Here is an 8,210-nt window from a genome sequence, read left to right on the forward strand (position 1 = left end):
GCTTTCGGATATTCTTTCGTGCAAAGTAGGTGCTACCGATGACCATCCCTCTGGCAGCAGCGAAATTTACTAGCCATTGTCATTTGTAGCGGAGTGAAGGCTCTCCCTAGCGATTATGGGACGGAAAAAGTCCTCTCTACCGACCTGAGCGTTAGCGTCTCCGATAACAATTTTCACGTCATGCTTTGGATACTCTCCATAGGCTTTATCAAGACATTCATAAAACGTGTTCTTCACGTCGTCTGATTTATCGTTTGTCGGTGCGTAAACGTTGATTAGGCTGTAATTGAAGAATTTGCCCCGTATCCTCAACACACAGATTCGTTCGCTAATGGGTTTCCACCGCATCACTCGCTCCATCTGCTTGCCCATCACTACGAAACCAATTCCATGCTTTGCTTTTCCGTCGCCACTGTGATAGATGTTATACTTGAATGCAGTGTTGGTCGTGGGGTCCATGTCTCGGAATTCACGTTCTCCGGATCTGGGCCATCGGACTTCTTGAATAGCGGCCACGTTCATTCCAACCTTCTGCAGTTCGCGAGCCAAAAGGCTCACTCGTCCAGGTTCATTTAGGGTCCCGACATTCCAGGTACCGAGTTTCCAATCATAGTCCTTATTTCGTTGCCGGGTCGGTTGCCAAAAATAACGTTCTCTTTTTCTTCTATCTCCATTTTTCGTGTTATTTGAGAGGCTTCAGTAAGCTACCTTACCGGGGTCGCGTTACCTACATCGCGATGATGGGGCTGCCACCTTAGGCATAGCTGAAGATACAGCATTTCGTTAATCAGCCGCTGGGTACCAGGCAGACGCTATTTAAGCCGCACCTCCTGGTAAACAGACGCTCGAGGCGCACCTTCTCACTCAAGCTGATGTCAGAAGGACAACAGTGCCCAGGTTGCACTACCAGCTAAGTACACAACTGTACAGGTCTTTTGTCATCGGACGACCCGTGGAAGTGTGAGAACTTGTGAGGACCAGTGCAGAACAATACTGTTTCTTTAAAAAAGTAAGGGCTCAACCGGGATTTGAACCCGGGACCTCTCGCACCCAAAGCGAGAATCATACCCCTAGACCATTGAGCCTCTAGATTTCGGATTCATCATTGCCTATGTTATTCCATATAAAAATGAAAGACGTAGACCCATTCTAATAGACAAAATTATATAAGAGAACCGTTTCATTTGCCGTTTTTCTGTAACAAATTCTTCACATTTCAAAACAAAAGAACAGAACATCGATTTTGCCTCCGTTTTTCGCTAATATGTGTAATAAACAGCAATGGGAGAAAAAAAACACAATGATAAGCAGTAATGAATAGTAATGGGTCACAGTTTAGAATACGAAGCGATAAATTAAGTAGGTGGCTCAATGGTCTAGGGGTATGATTCTCGCTTTGGGTGCGAGAGGTCACGGTTTAAAATCCCGGTTGAGCCCAGTTTTTTTTGTAACCTTTGATACAATAAACATCAATAGAAATATTGTTAGTTTCTGGTTGTGAAGATTGCGTGCGTAGTTGCAACGAATAGAATTAATAAAATTTAATGCACAATCAGTACAAAATCTCATAAAAGTATGGGCTCAACCGGGATTTGAACCCGGGACCTCTCGCACCCAAAGCGAGAATCATACCCCTAGACCATTGAGCCTCTTGATTGTGGATTCATCATTGCCTATGTAATTCCATATAAAAATGAAAGTCCTAGACCCTTCTTAAATAAATCCCTTTTTAAAAGAATTTGTACTGTTTTCGTTTTTCATTCTAATAGACAAAATTATATAAAGGAACCGTTTCATTTGCCGTTTTTCTGTAACAAATTCGTCTCATTTCAAAATAAAAGAACAGAACATCCGTTTTTCGCTAATAATGTGTAACAGTAATTGAAGAAAAAACACAATAATAAGCAGTTTTGATAAATATACATTTAAATGGGAAAGTCTTTTGATCACCGTACATGACTCAAACATTATTGATTTTATTGGCATTTATCGGTGAGTACAACATCTAAAGCTCAAAGTAAGAGGCTGTCTTGGTAAGAGTAGTCACCATGCTACTACCCAAGCCGTTCCTGGGTGGACGTTAGGCAGAATAACAGCGATTTCAACAATGCTTTTCTCACAACTGGCCCTCTACCAAAATTTCAATTTCTGTTCGCTTCATACTCGTCGCTCGCTTGTGACACCTATCCATACTGTTCTTCATTGTTGCGCTCCCTCTTACTTTGAGCTTTAGATGTTGTACTCACCGATAAATGCCAATAAAATCAATAATGATTGAATATACATTTAAATCTAAATCTTCCTACCAGTAATTCTACAAGACAGTATCTTGCTCGAGTTTTCTTCTTCTTCTTCATCTTGACATTTTATTATCGCCTCACAACTTTCTGTTCAAATCACTGCGAGATTTTTAAATCAAGTAACCTTGTTTACACTTGTATATCATGCGCTAAAGCGGTTATGCCTACTACATGCCCAGGAAAGACGATAATATATCCAATCCGTAAATTTCCTAGACCAAACCGGGAATCGAATGGAGCCATTTTCAGCATGCTCTTGGCCGCGCTAAGGAAGGCCTCTTTAGGTTACTTAATGGGCTAGTGATATGATTCTCGCTTTTGGTACGAGAGGTTTTTTTGAGGAGGAAACTTAAAAACAGTCCAAGTAATGGTGTATATTATGCAGTTTGGTTAGACATAATTCAAAATCATCAATTTTCTCAAGATGTTATGTGGGCTCAACCGGAATTTGAGCCCGGGATTTCTCCCACTCAAATAATCAGATCTCTAAACCGTTTCATGATGAATTCATACCTATTTTGAGTGCATGAAATAACCCCAGTTATTGACTAAGTCGAGTTATTGAGCAGTAGCAGTTATCTGTAGACAGTAATATTTGTATCATCGGTTAAAAAAAGAAAAACATATAAATAACAGAGACTAGAAGCGAGAACCGTCATATATGGTGCTACTTATAAAGAAATGTAATTGTTAATAGTTTAACTATGAATAGTAATTGGTTATAATTTAAAAGACGAAGCGTGGATTTAGCAGGTGGCTCAATGGTCTAGGGGTATGATTCTCGCTTTGGGTGCGAGAGGTCCCGGGTTCAAATCCCGGTTGAGCCCGGTTTTTTGTAACTTCACGGAGAAAAAAATGTATTATCCACAAACGGATTCTACATCAAATCAACAATATTTGTGCATTGATTTATGAATAACAATATTTATTGTTGATTCAATTGGAAACAGGATTGAATCAAGCATATGCGATTGTTGATTCAACTCTCGTGTATATTCGTTTCAACTATGCTTTTCAGCTGTCACTGTCAAATATTGCTTCAGAGAGCAACAATACTCATGGTTGTTTTTTCTTTCGAAAATGCTGCGAAACTACTTTATCGACCATACGATAACATCAACAAAAGAGGAAAAAGTGACAGAATCAGAATCGAACTAGTTACATGGGGAGAGACAGTCATCCATATTACCTCTGCTCCAATCTTACTTCATGTAGTCAGGATGATTTATGTTAATCAGTTTTTTCTGTTTTTTTTTATATCATGGAGTAGTTGACAAAAGAACGACATTATTATTGTTTCAATCATGTGATGTGATGCAGGATTGAAACAACAACAATGTTCAATTGAATGAAGCAGTGAATCAGCGTTGAAACAACAACTTTGAAGATTGAAACAACATTATCCACGTTATTTGGTGCAACAATCTGAATAGTTGTTTCAATCGTACAAGATTCTTCTGCGTGTTATGATTCAATAAATGCCAATATAAATATCACAGACTGTGGGAGCTATTGTTGGTTTTAGAATGTGACGATTGTGTACGTTGGTGCAACAATTCAATGCAAAATCAGTACAAATTCTCATAAAATTATGGGCTCAACCGGGATTTGAACCCGGGACCTCTCGCACCCAAAGCGAGAATCATACCCCTAGACCATTGAGCCTCTTGATTTTGGCAGACGAAGATGGCGACATGACATGACATGACAGACGAAGATGGCGGTATGGTGATGGACCTGGTAGAACGCGCGCAGGACATAATTTTACCGGCTCCGGATCTCCAGGAAATCCAGGAGGAGATTGGCCGGCTAAAGAACAACAAAGCCCCTGGAGTTGACCAACTACCAGGAGAGCTATTTGAATACGGTGGTGAGGCACTGGCTAGAGCGCTGCACTGGGTCATTACCAAGATTTGGTAGGAGGAAGTTTTGCCGCAGGAGTGGATGGAAGGTGTCGTGTGTCCCATCTACAAAAAGGGCGATAAGCTGGATTGTAGCAACTACCGCGCAATCACATTGCTGAACGCTGCCTACAAGGTACTCTCCCAAATTTTATGCCGTCGACTAGCACCAATTGCAAGGGAGTTCGTGGGGCAGTACCAGGCGGGATTTATGGGCGAACGCTCCACCACGGACCAGGTGTTTTCAGGCCATTCGCCAAGTACTGCAGAAAAGCCGCGAATACAACTTGCCCACACATCATCAAATCATCGACTTAAAAGCCGCATATGAAACAATTGATCGAAAACTGCTATGGCAGCTAATGCACGAACACGGATTTCCGGATAAACTGACACGTTTGATCAAAACGACGATGGATCGGGTGATGTGCGTAGTTTGAGTTTCAGGGGAATACTCGAGTCCCTTCGAAACCCGCAGAGGGTTACGGCAAGGTGATGGTCTTTCGTGTCTGATATTCAACATCGCTTTGCAAGGGGTAATACAAAGAGCAGGGATTAACACGAGTGGTACAATTTTCAATAAGTCCGTCCAGCTATTTGGCTTCGCCGACGACATAGATATTATGGCACGTAACTTTGAGAAGATGGAGGAAGCCCAAATTAGACTGAAGAGGAGAGCCAAGCGGATCGGACTAGTCATCAACACGTCGAAGACAAAGTACATGATAGGAAGAGGTTCAAGAGAAGACAATGTGAGCCACCCACCGCGAGTTTGCATCGGTGGTGACGAAATCGAGATGGTAGAAGAATGTGTGTACTTGGACTCACTGGTGACTGCCGAAAATGAGACCAGCAGAGAAATTCGGAGACGCATAGTGGCTGGAAATCGTACATACTTTGGACTCCGCAAGACGCTCCGATCGAATAGAGTTCGCCGCCGTACCAAACTGACAATCTACAAAACGCTCATTAGACCGGTAGTCCTCTAAGGACACGAGACCTGGACGATGCTCATGGAGGACAAACGTGCACTTTAGAAAGGAAAGTGCTGCGTACCATCTATGGTGGGGTGCAGATGGTGGACGGTACGTGGAGGAGGCGAATGAACCACGAGTTACGTCAGCTGTTGGGAGAACCATCTATCGTTCACACCGCAAAAATCGGACGACTGCGGTGGGCCGGGCACGTAGCCAGAATATCGGACAGTAACCCGGTGAAAATGGTTCTCGGCAACGATCCGACGGGCACAAGAAGGCGAGGTGCGCAGCGGGCAAGGTGGATCGATCAGGTGGAAGATGACTTGCGGACCCTCCGTAGACTGTGTGGTTGGCGACGTGTAGCCATGGACCGAGCCAAATGGAGAAGACTCTTATATACCGCACAGGCCACTTCGGCCTTAGTCTGAATAAATGAATGATGAACAAGACTGCATTGTGCTTAATTTTTGTGTGGTATGTTGCATTATTCAACCTTAATTTCCATCTTTTCGCTCATCAGATGGTCAAAATTTAAAAATTGTAATTGTTAAAAGTTTAGTAATGAATAGTAATTGGTTATAGTTTAGAATACGAAGCGATAGATTAAGCAGGTGGCTCAATGGTCTAGGGGTATGATTCTCGCTTTGGGTGCGAGAGGTCCCGGGTTCAAATCCCGGTTGAGCCCAGTTTTTTGTAACCTTTGATACAATAGAAAAATATTGTTGGTTTTAGGTTGTGACAATTCGGCACCAACATTTCAAAAGGGCGTAACTGCTTTTGTAAACAAAAGCTTCTCACGTCGATGGTGGGTTAATTTGAGCCCACCCACGCAATCCAATACCACTGATGGAAGCATCGAATCCTCTTCTTTCATTTAATAGTCCTGGATTGCGTGGGTGAGCACAAATTAGCCCACCAGAGACGTGAGAAGCTCTTGTTTACAAAAGCAGTTACGACCTTTTGAAATGTTGGTGCCGAATTGTGTACGTAAGTTGCAACGAATAGAATTCAATGCAAAATCAGTACAAATTCTCATAAAAGTATGGGCTCAACCGGGATTTGAACCCGGGGCCTCTCGCACCCAATGTCGTTCCATGTAAGAATGCACAGGAAAGAGTTGCATGAAGTCCCAGCTTCTGAGAGGGGAGGGTCCAATTTCATCCTTTTCCATCATCCCTTTCCTATTTCCATGTCCTACCCCATCCTTTCCTTCTTTTCTTTCCGTCAGGTAAATGATGAGAAAGGCAATGAAGGGGCGAGGCACAAATCTCCCAATTGGAGGGGAACGCGCCGCCTGAGCCAACTTTCTGATACCCGATATATTACTACTAGCTTACCCGGCGAACTTTGTCTCGCCAAAAATTGATTATCATTTTGATACAATTTTATCAAAAAGATTGTGTTTTGATTTTCAAAGTATTCCAGTTTCATCATATCATATGATATGATGCGCGGTCGTACAAATGCCAACTTTGTTTTATAAATATAGATGGTCAAAATTTTAAAATTCCATGCAAATTGTAATTTGTTAAAAGTTTAGTAATGAATAGTAATTGGTTATAGTTTAGAAGACGAAGCGATCGATTAAGCAGGTGGCTCAATGGTCTAGGGGTATGATTCTCGCTTTGGGTGCGAGAGGTCCCGGGTTCAAATCCCGGTTGAGCCCAGTTTTTTTGTAACTTATGAAACAAGCAACGTCAATAGAAATATTGTTGGTTTTAGAATGTGATGATTGTGTACGTAGTTGCAACAAATAGTATTCAATGCAAAATCAGTACTAAATTCTCATAAAAGTATGGGTTCAACCGGGATTTGAACCCGGGACCTCTCGCACCCAAAGCGAGAATCATACCCCTAGACCATTGAGCCTCTTGATTTGGAATGCATTATTGTCCTATGTAATTCCATATAAAAATGAAAATCAAGGCTTGACATTTAATAAATAAGACCCCTTATTAAAAGAAGTTGGACGGTTTTCGCTTTCCAATAGACAAAATTATATTTGTCGTTTTTCTGTAACAAATTTGTCTCATTTCAAAACAAAAGAACAGAACATCGATTTTACTTCCGCTAATACGTGTAATAAACAGTAATGGGAGAAAAAACACAATAATAAGCAGTGTTGATAAAATTCATTAAATCGCAAGCTCCCAACCAGTAATTCTACAAGACGAGTTTTTTGTGCAATGTTGTATTTGTCAACATACAATTTTATCCTTTCACTTAAAAAAGTGTTATATAAACCTACTGGAGCGTGGTTTTTTTTCTCACTTCGGCTACACTATCTAATGTGTCATGTACGAATGCACAGGAATAAATTGAATTGTGGGCCTTTTTTAGAAGACTCGCGTTTAATATTTATTACTATGAAACAGACAAGTAGAAACCATAAGACGAATACCGGTACCTCATTCATATTAACTGGGTTGATTTTTAAATTTGAACTTAATTAATTCAATGAGCATCAGAAAAAACGATTTCTGGCTCCACTCTATGCCGTTTTGTTTTGATTCACCGTTCCGTTTCACGATGTTCCATTATTCTTTTCTCGATCCCACATGCTAAATGACGTTTAAACTCTTTTTAATTTGAACGATGTTCTAGCCAACGGGGTTCAAATTAAAATGTGTTCAAAAATGGTCGTATTACCGTGGGTCCACGGTAACCAGAAGAGTAACTTTGTACTATTGTTTATTATATTACGACAAAAAACTGGGCTCAACCGGGATTTGAACCCGGGACCTCTCGCACCCAAAGCGAGAATCATACCCCTAGACCATTGAGCCACCTGCTTAATCGATCGCTCCATATTATAAATTATAATCATCAACATAGGAAAGTAACGATTGCTATACTCACACATCGATTGCTATATTCATACATTGTTTTTATGAAGATTCCACCACGTAATTTATCTGTTATTTAGTCATTTTTATTTCTCATGATATAACAACTACTGACTATGGATAGCTTAGCTAATGTCGCACACGAGTGCTTCATAGATTCATACAATCTATTGACATAAAATTAAA

General features: G+C 41.0%; 1 protein-coding gene and 8 non-coding genes across 17 annotated transcripts in view; 3 read left to right on the top strand and 6 right to left on the bottom strand.

Annotated features, from left to right (window-relative positions):
* Positions 1-8,210, bottom strand: part of LOC134208673 (uncharacterized) — a 111,462-nt gene that overhangs the window by 60,937 nt on the left and 42,315 nt on the right. The window lies entirely within an intron of this gene.
* Positions 1,014-1,085, bottom strand: Trnap-ugg (transfer RNA proline (anticodon UGG)). Its single transcript has one exon. It is a non-coding gene; the product is annotated as a tRNA-Pro (tRNA).
* On the bottom strand, positions 1,578-1,649 carry Trnap-ugg (transfer RNA proline (anticodon UGG)). The gene has a single exon. It is a non-coding gene; the product is annotated as a tRNA-Pro (tRNA).
* On the top strand, positions 3,056-3,127 carry Trnap-ugg (transfer RNA proline (anticodon UGG)). The gene has a single exon. It is a non-coding gene; the product is annotated as a tRNA-Pro (tRNA).
* On the bottom strand, positions 3,894-3,965 carry Trnap-ugg (transfer RNA proline (anticodon UGG)). Its single transcript has one exon. It is a non-coding gene; the product is annotated as a tRNA-Pro (tRNA).
* Positions 5,792-5,863, top strand: Trnap-ugg (transfer RNA proline (anticodon UGG)). Its single transcript has one exon. It is a non-coding gene; the product is annotated as a tRNA-Pro (tRNA).
* Trnap-ugg (transfer RNA proline (anticodon UGG)) lies at positions 6,773-6,844 on the top strand. The gene has a single exon. It is a non-coding gene; the product is annotated as a tRNA-Pro (tRNA).
* On the bottom strand, positions 6,976-7,047 carry Trnap-ugg (transfer RNA proline (anticodon UGG)). The gene has a single exon. It is a non-coding gene; the product is annotated as a tRNA-Pro (tRNA).
* Trnap-ugg (transfer RNA proline (anticodon UGG)) lies at positions 7,893-7,964 on the bottom strand. The gene has a single exon. It is a non-coding gene; the product is annotated as a tRNA-Pro (tRNA).

The sequence above is a fragment of the Armigeres subalbatus genome, chromosome 2 (genome assembly GCF_024139115.2).
Source record: "Armigeres subalbatus isolate Guangzhou_Male chromosome 2, GZ_Asu_2, whole genome shotgun sequence".
In the NCBI taxonomy this organism is placed as follows: Eukaryota; Metazoa; Arthropoda; class Insecta; order Diptera; family Culicidae; genus Armigeres; species Armigeres subalbatus.